General features: G+C 38.1%; 1 non-coding gene across 1 annotated transcript; it reads right to left on the bottom strand.

Moving 5' to 3' along the window:
• Positions 1-13716: 13716 nt before the first annotated feature.
• Positions 13717-13824, bottom strand: LOC112768225 (small nucleolar RNA R71). The gene has a single exon (XR_003185663.1). It is a non-coding gene; the product is annotated as a small nucleolar RNA R71 (small nucleolar RNA).
• Between the last annotated feature and the right edge of the window lie 8294 nt (positions 13825-22118).

Genomic DNA, 22118 nt, shown 5'->3' with positions numbered 1-22118 from the left:
CTGACTCAGCAGCTTGATGACATAGCACCTGTGCAATGGAGATGCTTATATGCACTAAAATTCCTAAAAATCCCATAAAAATTCCGCTTGATCCCGAAAAAACGTCGTTTCTTTGAGGCTAAAGGCTAGGCCGTTACATTCTACCCTCCTAAAAGAAAATTTTGTCCTCAAAATTTCAACTACCTCTAAAGAGAAACAGATAGTCTTTCCTCATCTTGTCTTCTAGTTCCCATTTGTACTCTTCAATACTAGTTTGTTCCCACACCACCTTAACAAATGGTACTGTGTTCCCTTTCAGCTGTTTGTCACTTCGTTCCACAATCCTTGCTGGTAAAGTTTGATATGTTAAGTCGGCTCGTAGCTGTACTATCTTTGGTTGTAAAATGTGGCTTTTGTAGGGATTATATTTCTTGAGTTGTGTAACAAGAAAATCATCGTGAAGGTTTGACAAATAAGAAGGGAGGGCTATTTAGTATGCTATTGGATCGACTCTTTTAAGAACTTGAAAAGTACCTAAGTATCGTGGACTCAATTTCTTAGTTCTAAGAGCTCTACCTATCCCAATTGTAGGTGTCACTCTTAACAAAATATGGTCACCATCACTAAATTCTAAGGGCCTATGCCTAATATCTGCATAGCTCTTCTGTCGACTTTGAGCAGTTTGAATCTTCTCTCGAATGTGCTTAATCCATTCAGCAGTCTCTTGTACTAATTCTGGCCCCAAAATCCTACCTTCATCCTTGTCATATCAGCATAATGGTGACTAACACTTTCTCCCGTAGAGGGTTTCATACGGTGCTAGTTTGATACTTTGTTGATAACTATTTTAATAAGCAAACTCAACCAACGACAAATATTTGTCCCAGTTACCTTGCTGATCTTTCACCCAAGATTTCAACATATCTTCCAAAGTACGAATCGTTCGTTCTATCTATTCATCATTCTGTATGTGATATGTTGTACTAAAATGCAGCTTTGTCTCTCTTATTCCTAGTTTTAAACTTTCAAAGGCCGAGATTATTTCTTCTTCCTTGATCATCATCCAGAATATGCCCAGATTCTTCCGACTTAAATCATCTGTGTCTATTTTTGCCTTTCCAGGATGGTAACCTAACTTAAAATCATAATCTTTCAAGAATTTATCCATCACCTCTATCTCATATTAAGGTCTTTCTAATCAAAGATATACTTCAGACTCTTTTGATTGGAGAAAACTAATTGAGCTCCATGCAAATAGTGTCTCCAGATCTTGAGTGCAAAAACCACTGCCACTAATTCTAGATTATGTGTCGGATAATTCTTTTCATGAGGTATTAGCTGTCTCAAAGAATATGCCACTATATTCCTATGCTGCATCAATCCGCATCCAAATCTCTTAAAAGGAGCATTATACTACACCTAAAAAGGTTTCTGTGGATCTGGTAACACCAAAACTGACGCCGTCGTCAACTTTTCCTTTAAAGTTTCAAAACTTTCTTCACACTCTTTTGTCCATTCAAGGGGAACTTCCTTCCTTCTGAGGTAAGTCAAGGGTAAAGCTATCTGTGAAAAACCTTCAATAACCACATATAATATCCTGCTATCCCCAAGAATCTATGAATCTCCGTAACTGTCGTGGGTTATTTCCATTGTACCACTGCCTCGATCTTTGAAGGATCTACGGTTATACCACCTTGTGTGATCACATGTCCCACGAATGCCTCTTTTGCCAAACAAAACTCACACTTTAACAATTTTACATACAGCTTCCATGCTCTTAGTATCTAGTTCGAAAGGCAGTCTTAGCTATATCCGAGTCCTTCAGTCGAATTTGATGGTAACCCGACCGCAAATCAATCTTAGAGAATACTGTCACACCTCTCAGCTAATCTATTAGATCATCTACCCTCAGTAGTGAATACTTATTCTTGATTGTAATTTTGTTTAGTTACAGATAATCTACACACAATCTCGTTCCACTATCTTTCTTCTTTACCAGTAACACTGGAGCTCCCCACGGTGATACACTCAGACGAATAAACTTCATTCTCAATAACTCATCTAACTTTTTTTTTCAACTCTTCCAGTTCCAATGACGACATCTGATACAGTGCCATAGAAATTTGTCCAGTTCCAGGCACCAAGTCAATACTAAACTCTCTCTCTAGTGTGGAAACTCAAGTATGTCATCCGAGAAAACATCAGAAAACTCCTTCACCTCTTAAATTTTTTTCCAAGTCTTGTTTACTACTCTCTGAGCTAGTAGATAATAAAACATATCCATCAAACCCATTACTACTAAAGGTAACTCTTAGGGAATTCGAATAGAAGATACAAGACTCAACTCACTCAATATGCATGCCAAATGTTGGGAATATAGCATTTCGTTTAAAACAATCAAGGAAAACATGATGATTAGACAACCAATCTAGACCTAAGATAATATCTATACCACATAAAGGTAAGTCGGCCAGGTCATGTATGAAAGTTCTAGCCTTAATAACAAAAGGTACCTGTTGACACACTCGTCTAGTCAAGGCATTCTGAAATATAGGTGTATGAACAATCAAATCATAATTTAACACAGTAGAATCTAATCCCAACTCATGCACAACAGCCACAAAAATAGAAGAATGCGATGCAGCAAAGTCATACAGTACAGTTAAGAGTTGAGATTTGAAATAACAATGACCTTGGATTAGGGAGTCTGATTTCATAGCATCGTCAGCAGTCATAGCAAACGCACATCCTTGCTGTCGCGGCCTATCTACACCTTGTATTGGCTTCTTCAGACAATCCCTTGCCATGTGTCTAAGCTGACCACAAGAGAAACAGATAATACCTGTAGACTGAGAAGGTCTAGCTCCTTGCTCCTTTCCACACTGCCTACATACTAGTCACACCTGTGCCTGCCGAGATTGCTTACCCATATCCTATCTCATCTTCCTCCATTACCACCATTACGCTTTCCCAAACGGTTAACTGCTCGAGTAGTAGCAGTCGCCGTTTCACGCACAGCCTTAGCCATAGTGTGAATCGCAGCAAATAGGTTATCATCATTTCGTAGGGAATGTTAGCGGTAGTCTCTCCCCGAGCGCTACGTCTCTGTGAACTCATCCTAATCTTGTTCATACCAAACAATCGATACCAAGTTGATCAGTCTCAATACCTCAAGTTGGGCATGAACATTCTCAGAATGAAGGCACAAAGACAATCATGCAACACATATCACATGGATATCCTATAAGCATGAGACGCACAACAGAGCATACAATTAAGCATGATCCAGTCCATTTTCCAGGTTCTAACAGGAAGGACCGCTCTAATACCAAATTCTAACGGCACAACTTCCAGCATGTCATGATCATACTAATAGTTGAACGTTACCAAGTTGTTTCCCCAACTTAAGTAATATTTAATAAATATAAGCCTGTTCGTTGTTAACACCTCGCGAATTTTGAGTAATTTTTTTAAAACAATAGTAGTTTAGAGTCGCATACATATAGTATAACAATGAAACATGAGTACACACATTCAAGGAATAGTAGAAGGCAATACATAGAATATCATACCATAATATACATCATAATACAGAAGCAGCTCAGTTATACCAGTAAGGAATTATAACACAACATCCTTCAGTTAGTGACTCATTTAATATATACACATATATACATAAGACGTCCCAGGACCTGGCCTGTCCAAAAGCCCCTAAGCTGGCTCCCAGGCTAGGCTAACTCTATGACATGCCTATTCCCTCTGAGCATGCTAGTACAAGTGAGGGAGACACTCTAAGGTACTGTGGCTAGAGTGGACGCCTCAAAGGTATCCTCGTCTCTGATCCAAAAGCCACTCACAAAAAACCATTGGACAGGTGATGATGCCTGCTCGCTGGTGCCCCATCTGGCTTATTGCTGCTAGAAGAGATATCCTCGATCTCAGGGTCATGTACTATATAATTACGTACACAAGGTGCCGCACAATGGATGCAATACTCGTAGCTACGAACTGGGTCGTCATGGATGTACGGATGATTAATCTCGTAGGGCAGGACTCCCGTGTCCATCTGAAGAGGTGTAAGGGATAAGAACTGGGGAGTTCTTAGTATAGTCGAGGTTTTTAGTTAGGTCCATTTATAATGTCCGTTTGCAGGTTTCTAAATCCCTTGAAAATCGATGGTTTAACAATCAAATATTCATAATCTTTGTAATAGATATCAGTTAATTAACCAGAAATCCAAACTCCTTTTCCAAATATAAGAATCTTAAAAGTTTCCTAATGGTATGAATGACCAACTTGTCCCAAGCATAGGTTCAATTAAGTCAATGCTGTAAGAGATTGATTTTTCATACTTAACTAGACCATAAACATAAAAGAAGTTACCTACGCTGTATAAATGATCATCCTGTTCTAAGCATAGGTTCATTAAGTCTGTGCTGAACTAGTCTGATACTTTATATAGAGTTAGACCTCAAATAAACCAGCCACGACCTTAGGCCCAAACAACTCAATCAATATTCAATCACCACAATCCAAATAATCAGTTACCAACACAAGTAATTAGGTTCAAACACAATCAAGAGCAGTTACGTCAAGTATAGCAGTTAGCAATTAAACAGAATTATTCACATAGGCAAACCAATTAAAATATGCACAAACAAGTATGATGCATGTCTAGTCCTACTGCAGGTAATGAGCTCATTTGTCGGTTTCGACCCGCACCCGACGCAATCCGACCCTCCAAGTCAGATAAGGCCTTCCCAGAACTAAATCCAAGATTAAGTACCGGATACCCTCTCCCAAGTACTCTTGAATTGCAGGGCTGGTATTTGCTCAAATCTCAATATACCACAGGTATGCGAATCAGGCCTCTACCAAGCATTCAGCTTGCAGGGCTGGTACATATCTACCACAGCCTGTCTGGGAAGCAACATCACAATACGGGCGTCCCCACATAATATTCACAAGCATTGCTCGAAGGCTCATAAGTCACATATAACCATTCTTTCCATCACTCATCAATCATCTTTTTCATCTTTCCACAATCATAATTCAAGCATCACAGCATCACAGTGATCTCATTTCCGAGTTTTCTGTTTACTCTGTAGAGTCAAGCACACTGCCATACAACTTTTAACTCCTTTTCTTTCTAACATGTGTGAAAGTTTCTAAATCCTTTTTCATTACCATACATACCTCAATACTTTTTCTTGAACTTTCCTTAGGTGTTTGATAAAGAGAATTAAAGAATCCTGGACTCAAAACTGCCTTCTTGAGGCTTTTAGGAAAAACTGTCTTTTTATCAATATTTTATTATTATTAATAAAATAATATTAAAAATAAAATAATATTTTAATATTTGAATAATAATATTTTATTCAACTTTCAAAAATTGCATTTTGACCCCCGAACTTTTTGGAAATTGCATTTTAACCCCCTTAACTTTTAATATTTGCACTTTGGCCCCTCAACTTTCTATTAGTTAACTTTCAACCCAAAACTTTTTAATAATTGTATTTTGACCCTAAAATCAATAAAATAAACGTTTTCACATCCTTCCAAAAACCAAAAATATTTTTCCAAAAGTTCATCAGATTTCCACTTGATTTTCAGCTAGTTTTTCAATCTTTTCAGTAACCGATTTTTACCTGATTTTTACCAAACCAAAGAGCAGCGTTTCAGCCATCAAATACACATCAAATAAGCGTCAAATATCAGGAATTTCATGGCTGGAAAGCCACATTTTCCAATAGTAACAATAGAAACTTTAAAACCATCATAAACTTGATTTTCAAACATTAAACAACAAGATTTCATGATCAAACCTCGACAAAAACACTCAAAATAATGCCTCAAGCAACAAGATCTAATTTAACACTTCAAGAACACAACCAATCATTGATTAATTTATCAAACCTTACCTCCGTTGCTGCTGCCAAAAGTTGAGCCAAAAACAAGCTTCCAAAAGCACCTTTACGCCTATTTTTACATCAAAAACAACTTTAGAACCATATGAACCATGAAGGCTGAAGCTTCATGATGGTGAAAAGAAGGTTTTCCTCACCTCAAGACAGCTAGAAATCACGTTTTCTTAGAGCCTATGGTGATTGAACAAGAGATCCTAAGAGAAAACATAGAGAAAACATCATCAGCTTGAGTTTCCACCATGGATGAAACTTCAAGGAGGGGGAGCAGCCATCATGCCTTGATTTACTCCATGAAAATTGATATAGAAATGAAGAGGAGGAAGAGGTGATCATTTTGGTCGGATTAGATTTTTGATAGGGGTTTTAGTTTGAGAAAGAACAGAGAAAGAAGCTTGAAGCTTTCATGAAAGTTCTCTTGGTTTCTCTCATGGATTTTTCTAATTTTGGCTTGTCTTGGAAGAAAAGGTGATGGTAATGATGAGTCTTGGGACCCATGGGGTTAGGATAAATATTATCTTAAAATTTTGTGTAAAAATATATCAAGAAAGGATAATTATTGAAGCTAAATGTATTAGAATACAAGTGTTTCTTACTTTTCCCTTAAGAAAGCTTTGCTTGGAGAGCAAGAAAGGAAACATGTGGTGGCTAACTCTGGGAGAGCCATGTGTTACAGGGTGCTAACTCATTAGAGTTTATAATAAAATATCAGTTTAAAGATAATTACTAAAACTAGATACATCAGATTACACTACTAAAGGGTAAGCATGAGCATTAATAGTATAAATGATACTAGTAACATGATAATAATGAGAATAAAAAAATATATGATGAAGCATTAGTGATGAGCGGATAATTTATAGGCTTTTTGGCATTATTTTTAGGTAGTTTTTAGTATATTTTAGTTAATTTTTATTATATTTTTATTAGTTTTTAAATAAAAATCACATTTCTGGACTTTACTATGAGTTTGTGTGTTTTTCTGTGATTTCAAATATTTTCTGGCTGAAATTGAGGGACCTGAGCAAAAATCTGATTCAGAGGCTGAAAAAGGACTACAGATGCTGTTGGATTCTGACCTCCCTGCACTCAAAGTGGATTTTCTGGAGCTACAAAAGCCCAATTAGTGCGCTCTCAATTGCGTTGGAAAGTAGACATCCTGGGCTTTCCAGCAATATTTAATAGTCCATATTTTGCCCGGAATTTGATGGCTCAAATCGGCGTTCCAAGTCAGCATAAAAATTCTGGCGTCAAAACGCCAGAACTGGCATAAAATCTGGAGTTAAACGCCCAAACTGGCACAAAAGCTGGCGTTTAACTCCAAGAGAAGCCTCTACACGTAAAAGCTTCAATGTTCAGCCCAAGCACACACCAAGTGGGCCCGGAAATGGATTTCTGCATTAATTACTCATTTCTGTAAACCCTAGGCTACTAGTTTTCTATAAATAGGACCTTTTGCTATTATACTTTTCATATACTATCTTGTCTTGGTTATTCTGGTTCCTGCTCTGGGGCCGAAGCCAATGAACACTATTTTCACTTATGTATTTTCAACGGTGGAGTTTCTACACACCATAGATTAAGGTGTGGAGCTCTGTTGTTCATGAATTAATGCAATTACTACTGTTTTCTATTCAATTCACGCCTACTTCTTCTCCAAGATATACTCTCGTACTTAATTCAGTTAAGTCAGAATGAAAGGGTGACCCGTGACAATCACCCAATCTTCGTTACTCGCTTAACCAAGGTCACATGCTTGATAACCACAAAGCGATTTACATGATGTTCAACGTAGTCATTGGACGATAGCTGGAATATACTCTCTTGGGTTTCTAATCAAAGATTAGAACCTTCGTGGTATAGGCTAGAATTATTGGCGGCCATTCCTGAGATCCGGAAAGTCTAAACCTTGTTTGTGGCATTCTGAGTAGGATCTGGGAAGGGATGACTATGACGAGCGTCAAGCTCGCGAGTGTTGGGCGTAGTGATAGATGCAAAAGGATCAATGGATCCTATTCCGACATGATCAAGAACCGACAGATGATTAGCCGTACGGTGACAGTGCATTTGGACAACTGACGGTTCATCTTGTTGCTCAGATTAGGTAATTTTATTTTATTTTTATTTTTGAAAAATGCAAAAAAATTTATTTTATTCTTCAAAGTTTTTAAGAATGAATTCTAGAGTTTCATGATGATCTTTTGAAGTCTGGCTGGCTGTGAAGCCATGTCTAATCTTTTGGACCGAGGTTTCAACTGATCATCACAAGAGCTTGTTGATTTCTATCAATCTTGCTATTGAAAGTAATGATCTGCTAAAGCTTGGCTGGCCATTGGCCATGTTTAGTGTTTTGGACCGAAGCTTTCACTGAAAGCTTGGCTGGCTAATAAGCCATGTCTAATTCCTGGACCAAAGTTTTTAGACTAATATTGCATGATTCCTGGAATTCTTATTAAGAATTTTGAAATCTTTATTTTCTTTTCCAAATAATTTTCAAAAAATTACAAAAAATTTTTATAAAATCATAAAACCAAAAATAATTTGTGTTTCTTGTTTATGTCTAGTGTCAATTTTTAAGTTTGGTGTCCTGCATTTTTCGAATGTATGAATTTTGTTCTTCATTAATCTTCAAGATGTTCTTGATGATTCTCTTGCTCTGATCTTTAAATTCTCTTGTTTTGTGTGTTTAGTTGTTTCTCATATGTATTCTCAATTTGTTAGTGTTTCTAATATGAAAATTTCTAAGTTTGGTGTCTTGCATGCATTGTTTATTTGATCTTAGTTCTTTATGATGTAGTTTCATTTTGTTATTATTCTCTAAAAATTCAAAAAATTTTCAAAACTATGTCTTTTCAAGTCAATAATACAGAGAATTGAAGATTCAGGACATTCAGCAGAGGAATTACACAGAAAAAGCTGGGCGTTCAAAACGCCCAGTGAGGAAGAAAAACTGGCGTTTAAACGCCAGCCAGGGTACCTGGCTGGGCATTAAACGCCAGAATGGATACCATTCTGGGCGTTTAACGCCAGGATGGCACAAGAGGGAATATTTTGTTTTAATTCAAATCTTTTTCAAATTTTCATAATTTTTCAAAATCATATCTTTTCAATCATATCTTTTCAAAATCAAATCCTTTCCATTTTTTTTACTATTTTCAAAAATCCTTGCTACAATCAATGATTTAATTCAAAATTTTCAAGTTGTTACTTGCCTATTAAGAAAGGATCAAATTTTGAATTTTAGAATCATATCTTTTAGCCAAGTCATTAATTTTAAAAATCAAATCTTTTTAATTAATTGTCAATCATATCTTTTTGAAAACCATATTTTCTCAATCATATATTCTCAATCACATCTTTTTCAAAATTGATTTTCAATCATATCTTTTTTATTTCTAATGTCAAATCTTTTTTTTCAAAACCACTTAACTACTTTCTCAATTTTAATTTTCGAAAATCATTAATTAATTTTTTTAAATTTCTTTTAATTATTTCAAAATCTTTTTAAATTTAATTTGGAAAATTTTTCCCCTCTTCTCACATTCTTCTATTTAAGGACTAACACTCCTCCACTATCAGCAATTCGGACTCTCTCTCTATAAGTTCAAATTCTCTCTTCTCTACCTCCTCCTTCCATTCTTCTTTTCCTCTGACACCTCAAGGAAACTCTATACTATGTCATAGAGGATTCCATACTTTCTTGTTCTCTTCTATTTCATATGAGCAGGAGCAAGGACAAAGGCATTCCTGTTGAAGCTGATCCTGAACCTGAAAGGACCTTGAAGAGAAAGCTAAGAGAAGCTAAAGCACAACTCTCTGGAGAGGACCTAACAGAAATTTTCAAACAAGAAGAAGCCATGGCAGCCAAAAATAACAACAATGCCAACAATGCAAGGAAGGTGCTTGGTGACTTTACTGCACCTACTCCCGACTTCTATGGGAGAAGCATCTCTATCCCTGCCATTGGAGCAAACAACTTTGAGCTAAAGTCTCAATTAATTTCTCTAATGCAACAGAATTACAAGTTTCATGGACTTCCATTGGAAGATCCTCATCAGTTTTTAGCTTAATTCTTGCAAATCTGTGACACTGTCAAGACCAATGAGGTTGATCCTGAGGTCTACAGACTTATGCTTTTTCCCTTTGCTGTAAGAGATAGAGCTAGGACATGGTTGGATTCACAACCTAAGGAAAGCCTGAACTCTTGGGAAAAGCTGGTCAATGCCTTCTTGGCAAAGTTCTTTCCACCTCAAAAATTGAGCAAGCTTAGAGTAGAAGTCCAAACCTTCAGATAGAAGGAAGGTAAATCCCTCTATGAAGCTTGGGAAAGATAAAAGCAATTGATCAGAAGGTGTCCTGCTGACATGCTTTCAGAATGGAGCATTATAGGTATCTTCTATGATGGTCTATCTGAATTGTCCATGTTGTCATTGGACAGCTCTGCAGGAGGATCTCTTCATCTGAAGAAGACGCCTGCAGAAGCTCAGGAACTCATTGAAATGGTTGCAAATAACCAATTCATGTACACTTCTGAAAGGAATCATGTGAATAATGGGACAAATCAGAAGAAAGGAGTTCTTAAGATTGATACTCTGAATGCCATATTGGCTCAGAACAAAATATTGACTCAGCAAGTTAATATGATCTCTCAGAGTCTGTTTGGCACGCAAACAGCAACAGGCAGTACCAAAGAAGCTTCATCCAAAGAAGAAGCTTATGATCCTGAGAACCCAGCAATGGAAGAGGTGAATTACATGGGAGAACCCTATGGAAACACCTATAATCCTTCATGGAGAAATCACCCAAATCTTTCATGGAAGAACCAACAGAAGCCTCAACAAGGCTTCAATAATAATAATGGTGGAAGAAATAGGTTTAGCAATAGCAAGCCTTTTCCATCATCTTCTCAGCAACAGACAGAGAATTCTAAGCAGAGCCAATCTGACTTAGCAACCATAATCTCTGATCTAACTAAAACCACTCAAAGTTTCATGACTGAAACAAGGTCCTCCATTAGAAATTTAGAGGCATAAATGGGTCAGCTGAGTAAGAAAATTACTGAACTCCCTCCTAGTACTCTCCCAAGCAATACAGAAGAGAACCCAAAAAGAGAGTGCAAGGCCATCAACATAACCCACATGGCCGAACCTGGAGAGGAGGAAGAGGCAGTAATTTCTACTGAGGAAGACCTCAATGGACGTCCACTGGCCTCAAAGGAGTTCCCTAATGAGGAACCATGGGAATCTGAGGCTCATACAGAGACCATAGAGATTCCATTGAATTTACTTTTGCCATTCATGAGCTCTGATGAGTATTCTTCCTCTGAAGAGGATGAAGATGTTACTGAAGAGCAAGTTGCTAAGTACCTTGGAGCAATCATGAAGCTAAATGCCAAGTTATTTGGTAATGAGACTTGGGAGGATGAACCCCCTTGCTCACCAAGAAACTAGATGACTTGACTAGGCAGAGATTACCTCAGAAGAGACAGGATCTTGGAAAGTTCTCAATACCTTGTACCATATGCACCATGACCTTTGAGAAGGCTCTGTGTGACCTAGGGTCAAGTATAAACCTCATGCCACTCTCTGTAATGGAGAAGCTAGGGATCCTTGAGGTACAAGCTGCAAGAATCTCACTAGAGATGGCAGACAATTCAAGGAAACAGGCTTATGGACTTACAAAGGATGTCTTGGTAAAGGTTGAAGGCCACTACATCCCTGCTGATTTCATAATCCTAGACACTGGAAAGTGTATGGATGAATCCATCATCCTTGGTAGACCCTTCCTAGCCACAGCAAAAGCTGTGATTGATGTTGATAGAGAAGAATTGGTCCTTCAAGTGAATGAGGACTCCCTTGTGTTTAAGGCTCAAGGATCTCCCTCTGTAACCATGGAGAGGAAGCATGAAAAGTTTCTCTCAATGCAGAGTCAAATAGAGCCCCCACATTCAAACTCTAAGTTTGGTGTAGGGAGGCGATCATCATGCTCTGAGTATCTGTGAGGCTCTATGAGAGCCCACTGTCAAGCTATTGACATTAAAGAAGCGCTTGTTGGGAGGCAACCCAATTTTATTTTATTATATCTATTTACTTTCTATTGTTATTCTATGTTTTCTATAGGTTGATGATTGATGAGCGGATAATTTATACGCTTTTTGGCATTGTTTTTAGTATGTTTTTAGTAGGATCTAGTTACTTTTAGGGATGTTTTCATTAGTTTTTATGTTAAATTCACATTTCTGGACTTTACTAGGAGTTTGTGTGTTTTTCTGTGATTTCAGGTATTTTCTGGTTGAAATTGAGGGACTTGAGCAAAAATCAGATTCAGAGGTTGAAGAAGGACTGCTGATGCTGTTGGATTCTGACCTCCCTGCACTCAAAGTGGATTTTCTGGAGCTACAGACCTCGAAATGGCGCGCTTCTAATTGCGTTGGAAAGTAGACATCCAGGGCTTTCCAGCAATGTATAATAGTCCATACTTTGGCCAAGAATAGACAACGTAAACTGGCGTTCAACGCCAGCTTTCTACCCAAATCTGGCGTCCAGCGCCAGAAAAGGAGCCAAAACCAGAGTTGAACGCCCAAACTGGCACAAAAGCTGGCGTTCAACTCCAAGAAAGACCTCTACACGTGCAACACTCAAGCTCAGCCCAAACACACACCAAGTGGGCCCCAGAAGTGGATTTATGCATCAATTACTTACTCATGTAAACCCTAGTAGCTAGTTTATTATAAATAGGACCTTTTACTATTGTATTTGACATCCTGGATTGTATTTTGATCCTGTGATCACGTTTTGGGGGCTGGCCATCTCGGCCATGCCTGGACCTTTCACTTATGTATTTTTAACGGTAGAGTTTCTACACTTCATAGATTAAGGTGTGGAGCTCTGCTGTTCCTCAAAGATTAATGCAAAGTACTACTGTTTTCTATTCACTTCATCTTATTTCGCTTCTAAGATATCCATTCGCACCCAAGAACGTGATGAAGGTGATGATTATGTGTGACGCTCATCACCATTCTCCCCTATGAACACGTGCCTGACAAACACTTCCGTTCTACATGAAATAAGCTAGAATGAATATCTCTTAGATCTCTTAACCAGAATCTTCGTGGCGTAAGCTAGAATGATGGCGGCATTCAAGAGAATCTGGAAAGTCTAAACCTTGTCTGTGGTATTCCGAGTAGGATTCAATGATTGAATGACTGTGACGAGCTTCAAACTCGCGATTGTTGGGCGTTAGTGACAGACGCAAAATGAGGGTGAATCCTATTCCAGCATGATCGAGAACCGACAGATGATTAGCCGTGCTGTGACAGAGCATGTGAGCATATTTTTCACTGAGAGGAGGGGATGTAGCCACTGACAACGGTGATGCCCGAGATAACCTTTCAGAAATTTTCGAACAGGAAGAGGAGATGGCAGCCGAAAATAATAATAATGTAAGGAAGATGCTTGGTGACTTTACTGCACCTAATTCCAATTTACATGGAAGAAGCATCTCCATTCCTGCCATTAGAGCAAACAACTTTGAGCTGAAACCTCAGTTAGTTTCTCTGATGCAGCAGAACTGCAAGTTTCATGGACTTCCATCTGAAGATCCTTTTTAGTTCTTAACTGAATTCTTGCAGATATGTGATACTGTTAAGACTAATAGAGTAGATCATGAAGTCTACAGGCTCACGCTTTTCCCTTTTGCTGTAAGAGACAGAGCTAGATTATGGTTGGATTCTCAACCCAAAGACAGCTTGAACTCTTGGGATAAGCTGGTCACGGCTTTCTTAGCCAAGTACTTTCCTCCTCAAAAGCTGAGCAAGCTTAGAGCTGATGTTCAAACCTTCAGACAGAAAGAAGGTGAATCCCTCTATGAAGCTTGGGAAATATACAAACAGTTGACCAAAAAGTGTCCTTCTAACATGCTTTCAGAATGGACCATCCTGGATATATTCTATGATGGTTTATCTGAGCTATCAAAGATGTCACTGGACACTTCTGCAGGTGGATCCATTCACCTAAAGAAAACGCCTGCAGAAGCTCAAGAACTCATTGACATGGTTGCTAATAACCAGTTCATGTACACTTCTGAAAGGAATCCTATGAATAATGGGACGCCTATGAAGAAGGGAGTTCTTGAAGTTGATACTCTGAATGCCATATTGGCTCAGAATAAAATATTGACTCAGCAAGTCAATATGATCTCTCAGAGTCTGCATGGAATGCAAGCTGCATCCAACAGTACTCAAGAGGCATCTACTGAAGAAGAAGCTTATGATCCTGAGAACCCTGCAATAGCAGAGATAAATTACTTAGGTGAACCTTATGGAAACACCTATAACTCAACATGGAGAAATCATCCAAATTTCTCATGGAAGGATCAAAAGCCTCAACAAGGCTTTAATAATGGTGGAAGAAACAGGTTTAACAATAATAAACCTTTTCCATCATCCACTCAGCAACAGACAGAGAACTCTGAACAAAATACTTCTAATTTAGCAAACTTAATCTCTGATCTATCTAAGGCCACTGTGAGTTTCATGAATGAGACAAGGTCTTCCATTAGAAATTTGGAAGCACAAGTGGGCCAGCTGAGTAAAAGGATCACTGAAATCCCTCCTAGTACTCTCCCAAGCAATACAGAAGAGAATCCAAAAGGAGAGTGCAAGGCCATTAACATAAGCATCATGGCCAAACTTGTGAAGAGAGGAGAGGACGTGAATCCCAAGGAGGAAGACCTTCTGGGACGTCCAGTGGTCAATAAGGAGCTTCCCTCTGAGGAACCAAAGGAATCTGAGACTCATCTAAAGACCATAGAGATTCCATTGAACCTCCTTATACCCTTCATAAGCTCCGATGAGTATTCCTCTTCTGAAGAGAATGAGGATGTTACTGAAGAGCAAACTGCCAAGTTTCTTGGTGCAATCATGAAGCTGAATGCCAAATTATTTGGCATTGATGCTTGGGAAGTTGAACCTCCCTTGTTCATCAATGAACTAAGTGATCTGGATCAACTGACATTGCCTCAGAAGAGACAGGATCCTGGAAAGTTCATAATACCTTGTACTATAGGCACCATGATCTTTAAGGCTCTGTGTGACCTTGGTTCAGGGATAAACCTCATGCCCCTCTTTGACAACATTTAGCACGAACTCATCCTCATTGACTCTCAAGGTAACTTCTCCTTTTTGAACGTCAATGAGGGTCCGTCATGTAGCTAGGAAGGGTCTTCCTAGAATAAGGGTTGCACTCTTGTGCTCGTCCATTTCCAGCACCACAAAATTTGTGGGGAAAGCAAAGTGTCCAACCCTAACAATCATGTCCACAATCATGCCTGATGGAAGCTTAACAGAGCCATTAGTAAGTTGAAGACATATGCGGGTAGGTTTAACTTCGTGAGTTAAACAGAGCCTTTTTATTAATGATGCAGGTATTAAGTTAATACTTGCTCCAAGGTCACATAGGGCTGTCTTTGTACAAGCATCCCCTAAGGTGCAGGGTATCATAAAGCTCCCAAGATCTTTGAGTTTCTCTGGTAAGCTTTTTTAGATTACTGTACTACATTCTTCAGTGAGGAGGACTGTTTTTGCCTCTCTGCAATCCTTCTTATGACTTAAGATGTCTGTCATGAACTTAGCATAAGAAAGTATCTGCTCAAGAGCCTCTGCAAAAGGGATCTTGATCTCAAGTGTCTTGAGATAATCCACAAAGCGGGCAAACTATTTATCTTTTTTTGCTTAACGGAGTTTCTGAGGAAATGGCATCTTGGCCCTATACTCATCAACCTTAGTTGATGTAGGTTGAATTCCTACAAAATTGGAAGGGGGGTTAGTAGCTTGCTTAGGAAGGGTCTTATCAGCACTTGCATGCGTCTGACCATCCCTGATTGGGCGTTCAACGCCGTTGTTGCCCCCTTCCTAGCATTCAACGCCAAGGGTTTGTATCCCTTCTTGGCGTTGAACGCCAAGAGTGCTGCCCCCTTCGGTTGTTCAACGCCAGGAGTGAGCACCCTTTCTTGGCATTGAACGCCAATGACATTCCTCTTTAGGCATGCAACGTCCTTAGAGGTATCTTGGACAGCAGTCTGGTTATCCTCTGTCAGCTTTTCTTCCCCTGGTCTCCTGTTGTTCTAAGGTTGGGTGTTCAATGTTTTTCCACTCCTTAGTTGGATCGCCTAATATTCATCTTTTATCTACTTAAATAATTGCTGCCTAGTCTGATGCAACTGTGCTTCTACATTCCTATTAGAAGTCTGAGTTTCTCGCAAAGCCTCTTGCAATTCCAGCAACTGCTGTGCAAGGGCGTGTAGCTGCTGAGTCAATGGGCCATTTTGTTCTGGAGGGTTAGATTCAGAAGATATTGCCTTAACCTCTCCTTTTATGGAAGTCTCATCAACCGAGTATAGATGCTGGTTCATGGCATCTGTCTCAATAAGTTCGTGAGCCTCTTCAATTGTTTTCCTCATATGTATAGAACTACCAGCAGAGTGGTCTAGAGACATCCTAGCCATGTCCGTGAGGCCATAATAAAAGATGTCTAATTGCACCCATTCTGAAAATATTTTAGTGGGGCATTTTTGTAGCATTCTTCTATACCTCTCCTAGGCATCATGAAGAGATTCATTATTCTCTTGCTTGAAGCCTTGGATGTCCAGCCTTAACTGAGTCAACTTTCTTGGGGGAAAGTATTGATTCAGAAACTTGTCTACTAGCTGCCTCGAGGTTTTCAAGCTAGATTTGGGTTGGTTATCTAACTACCTCTTTGCTTCATCTCTTACAGTGAAGGAAAAGAGTAGCCGTCTGTAGACATCCTGATCTACTCCCTCAGTCCGTACTGTGTCAGCAATTTGTAAGAAGTTGCCAAGGAACTCAGTAGGCTCTTCCTGTGAAAGTCCAGAGTACTAACAGTTTTGCTGCACCAGAGTAATGAGCTGAGGATTTAGCTCAAAATTATTTGCTCCAATGGGGGGTATACTAATACTTCCCCCATAGAAGTTAAGAGTAGGGGCCATATAGGATCCCAGAGTTCTTCTAAATTGTTCATTCCCATTTGGCTTCGTGGTGAAGAAAGGTATGAGAATTTGGATATTGAGAAGTAAAAAGGAAAACTAGAATTAAAATATTTTTATTTTTATTTTTATTTATTAATCAAATTCAAAAAGAAAAAGAAAATTACAGACTAAGGTAACTAATTGATTAAAAAGAATTGAAAATTAAATAGGTGATTTTCGAAAAAAAAAAGAAGAAAGAGAAAGAAGTAAGAAGTTTTCAAAAATAGAAGAGAGATGAATTAGTTAGGAAATTTTGAAAAAGAAGGAAGAGAAAAAAAGTAACTAATTAAGAAAGATTTGAAAATAAGATAAGATAGGAGATTTGAAAAAGATTTTATTTTAAAAATTTTTTAATTTAAAAATAAGATAAGATAAGAATTGAAAAGATTTGAAAAAGATTTGATTCTCACTTTTGAAATTGAAACAGGATAAGATAAAGATTTGAAAATAAGTTAAAAAGATAAGATATGGTGAAGATTTGAAAAAGATTTGAATTGAAATAATTTGAAATTTAAAGAGAGATAAACCAAAGATAAGATAAAGATTTGAAAATGTTTTGAATTTTAAAATTTAAAAGAAAGATAAGATAGGAAAGAATCAAATTTAAAAGAAAAGATTTGAAAAGATTTAAAAAAATAAGATTTAAAATTTGAAATTTGAAATTCAGATAAGATAAGATAATGATTTGAAATTCAAATTTGAAATTTTTTTTGCAATTTTCGAAATTTTTTGAATAAAGATAAAAAAAGATATATTTTTTATTTTTTTAAATTAATGATGAAAGAGAAAACAACTAAAAGACACCAAACTTAAAATTTTTACATCAAAGACACTAGTTTTTTCGAAAATTTAAAGAAAAATAACTAAAAGATACCAAACTTAAAAATTTTAAGATCAAAACAAGAAAAGAAACAATAACAACTTGAATACTAAGAAGAACACTCTTTTTAATTTTTGAAAATTTAAAGAAAATAAAGAGCACACAAAGGATAGCAAACTTAAGAACTGACACTAGACTCAAACAAAAGACAAAGAAAAAATGGATTTTGAAAAGATTTTTTTTAAAAGGAAAACAAAAGACTCAAAAAAAGTAAAAAGTACCTAATCTAAGCAACAAGATAATCTGGTAGTTTGTCGAATTCGAACAATCCCTGGCAACGGCACCAAGAACTTGGTGCACGAAACTGGCTCCGCATGTTACGCACAGATAGACCGGCAAGTTTTCCGGGTCGTCCAAGTAATACCTCAGGTGAGTGAGGGTCGATCCCACGGAGATTTTTGGTTTGAGCAAGCAATGGTTACCTTGCAGATCTTAGTCAGGCGGATAGAAATTATAGTTGTCACGAGAAAACACATAAAACAGATAAGTAAATAAAATGTTACTAGATAGGTGTGAAATCAATGGTATGAGAATGGTTGAGGCTTCGGAGATGCTTCTTTCTTCCGGGTCAACTTTTTTCACCATCTACTCTAACTTCTGATTGATTCATTCCATGGCAAGCTATATATGATTAATGCCGGGTCAGCGGTCATTAATCTCCTCTGCTTCAGATCATCATCCAATCTAAACGGGGGTAAAGCTTTACCAGTCCATTCCCTTGGTGATCCAATTCAAAACACCACAGACAAGGTCGGATCTTCCAGATTAGAGAATGTGGCTTCTTTGGTTCTAGCCTATACCACAAAGGCCCTAATCGCCCCACACCTCGGCTGAATTGATGTATCGAGAAGTCCCCAACAAAGCCGTTGATTAGCCATCTAAGAGATGTATAATCAAGCTTGTGGTTCAGTACTATCCCATCAAGGACTCGCAAGAACCCATGTGAATAGGGATGACGGTCAAGTTACACTCCCATTTCATTAGGATGAAGAACGAAGATAGATCCTAGAATAGAATCAAGCATAGATTGAATTAGAATAGTGATATTATTAATCCATAAGAATTAGCAAAGCTCCTAACCTTAACCTTAGGAGGTTAGTGACTCATACTGTACAGAAAATAATAGTGAAAGATTTGATTGAGCAAAGATCTCTAACAAGGGTGATCTTTGTTCTATATATACTAGTCTAGCAATTAAGAATTACAGAAAATAAGATAAACTAGTCTTGAAATGCGAAAATCGGCTTTTCGACCCCACTTGGTGACTGTTTGGCATGAGTTTGGGGTGTTTCCACGAGCTAGTACTCCTTAGGGGCATTGAACGCTGGCTTGGGACTCCCTTTTGGGCGTTGGACGCCAGCTGCTCCCTTTTGGGCGTCCAACGCTAGGATTGGGGTAGTGGCTGACGTTGAATGCCAGTTTTAGACCTTCATTTTTAGAGAAAAGTATATACTATTATATATTTCTGCAAAGCCCTGGATGTTAGCTTTCCATAGCCATTAAAAGTGTGCCATTTGGACATCTGTAGCTCCAGAAAATCTCCTTTGAGCGCATCGAGGTCAGATCCTGACAGCATCTGGAGTCCTTTCTCTGTCTCTGAATCAGACTTTACCAAAACTCCTCAATTTCAGTCATAAAATACTTGAAATCCTCATAAAACACACAAACTCAAATTAGAATAAAAAATATGAATTTTGCACTAAAATCTATGAAAATATAATAAAACTTAAACAAAACATAATGCAAACTATATGAAAATGATGCCAAAAAGTGTATAAAATATCCGCTCATCAGGTTGGCTAAGGTTTATGTGAATAAAAAATGTGTTAAATTTGGAAATCTCATTATAGAAATGAATAATAAAAAAGTCAAGGAAGCAAGGGTGGACTGGGTTAAAAAACATGGAAGCTCATGTGCCGGTGAGAGGAATGAAGCTAAATCGGGTCGATTGAAGGAACTAATTGATGAACTAAGCGTGCTAGTGGATGGACCGGGTTGTAGTAAAAGTGACACCCTTCTACTTGATGATGGTCTCTCTGCTAGAGCCGATGATGACTACGTCACAATCCATGTTCACAAGGCTACCTTGGTGGCTGTGGTAAACGGTTTTGACAATGTTGATGACGTCTCTGAGTACCGCAAGGAGGGCTCTCATTTGCATGAATAAGAACGTGCTGGTGGTGTTGTTGTATATGGGAGGGAGGTCGAGAATGATAATGTTAAGCAAGGGCTAGAAGTAAGGGGCAAGAGGAAGGACAGCGATGGTTGTGCGGTTGACAACATGGAGGAGAACGGTGTGGATAATGGTGGTACATAGAAAGCTCATGGATTGGTTGAGATACAGAATAATGTGGTGGTGGATGTTGATGAAAGCACGAGTTAGAGACCAACAAGCAGGGCATGGAAGGGTTCAAAAATAATTAATGGGGCAATGAAAGCAATGAGGGAGGTAGAAGTTGGAGAATTGATATTAGGGAAGGAAGGTACAATAGTGGAAGAAACAAAGTTAGATGTTGGCGAGGGTGTGAGGAATTTAGAGGATTCAAAAGATTCAGAGAAGGAAACGGAGAGTGAGTATGACCGAAATAAGATAGGGATTAGCTCGGAAGAAGAAATGGCTGAAAACAATTGGCATGGGGATTAGCAGTGAAATCCGGTGCAATTCAGCTTAATGAAGAAGAATTTATTGTGGCCATTCTTCAAGCTCAAAATGAGTCAATTTCACTGAAAAGAAAGCAAGGAAAACAAAAGGAGAAAGCATGAAGGAGCCGCCTAAAGAATCGAAATAAGGTGTATAATAAAATTTATAAATGATTTACAATTCTTGGAATGTGAGGCGGTTGAGGGATGTTGGAAAATTGAGTATGCTGAAATATTTTAAGCAAAAGTATCATGTTATTATGTTAGGATTGATAGAGACAAAGAAGGGTGCAAATTTCAGGAAATGATGCCGTAGAATGGGAATTTATAGGTTCGGAAGGGGCTTCTATGGGTTTATTAATAATGTGTGATGAAATAATGTTTAGGATAAGCAATTATTATAAAGCGGAGAGATGATTATGCACTGAAGGAGTATTACTAAAGAATAATTTTAACTGTGCATTTTGCTTGGTTTATTGTACGCACGTAGGGGTGAAAAAGCTCTGTGTGTTGGAAGAGTTGAGCTTTATGTTGGTATTATGTCAAGTTCCTTTTTGTTACATGGGTGAATTCAAGGTGCTACAGGTGAAAGAAAGAAGAGGAGCTAGTATGTTAATAGCACCATCGGAAAAGTTTAAAAATTAGATACAGGATATGGAGTCGCGTTGATAGAGTGCTGGTGACTCTGGAGTGGGTTGAAGAGTTTCCTAAATTACGACTTTGAGGTAGGCCAAAAGGTCTATCTGATCGTTATCCAATGATAGTGGAGGATAGCAAAATGGGGGGTCCCGAGGCCATTCCGAAGCTTAGATTCTTGGTTCTCACATGAAGGCTCTCTCAGAATGGTGAAGGAGGAATGGAGGGGTCTAGGAGATGTTCAGTTTACGGATAAGTTAAAGGTCTTGACGGTACCTTTGAATAGATGGTGTAAGCAAAACTTTGGTGATGTTGATTTGTGAAAAAAGAAGTTTGAGGATGAAATAAAAAAGATTGATGATATGGTCAGTAATGGAGTGTATGGGGGTATAATGGAAGCGAGAAGGAAGGCTCTGGTTAGTTCCTCTAAGAAATGGTATGTTAGGAAGGAAGTACATTGGAAACAGATGCCAAGGTCATGGCATGCTAAGCAAATGAATAAGAACACAAGGTACTTTCATAATCTAGCCTCAGCAAGAAGGAGAAATAATCGGATAGAAGCTTTAGTGATAAACAGAAGGCTGGTGATGCGTGAGCATCTTTCCTATCTATTCCTAGTAAATTTTGCATTTGAATTGCTAAGTTTAACCAAGATTTAAATACCTTTTAACCACTATGATTGCTACTTTGAGTTGTGTGCAATTTGTTTTATCTCAGGTAGCATTTGGAGGGATTTGACAAGATTTGTTTAGAAAGAAGAGGAAGAAAGTGGATGATGCTATCAGCCCCAACCTCCTTGCACTCTAACGGACATAACTTGAGCTACAGAGGTCCAATTGATGCAGTTCCAGTGACATTGAAAAGCTAACTTCCAAAGATTTCCAACAATATAATAGTATACACTTCTTCTATAATCTGTATGGCCATGTTGGTGCCTAACATGGGATTTTCCAAGTTAAGCGCCGGATGAAGCAATTACTCTCCAAGACGTGCTGCCAAGGTCACGCGTAACTTCA

Source organism: Arachis hypogaea, chromosome 17 (genome assembly GCF_003086295.3).
Source record: "Arachis hypogaea cultivar Tifrunner chromosome 17, arahy.Tifrunner.gnm2.J5K5, whole genome shotgun sequence".
In the NCBI taxonomy this organism is placed as follows: Eukaryota; Viridiplantae; Streptophyta; class Magnoliopsida; order Fabales; family Fabaceae; genus Arachis; species Arachis hypogaea.
This window is presented reverse-complemented; position numbering and strand designations above follow the sequence as displayed.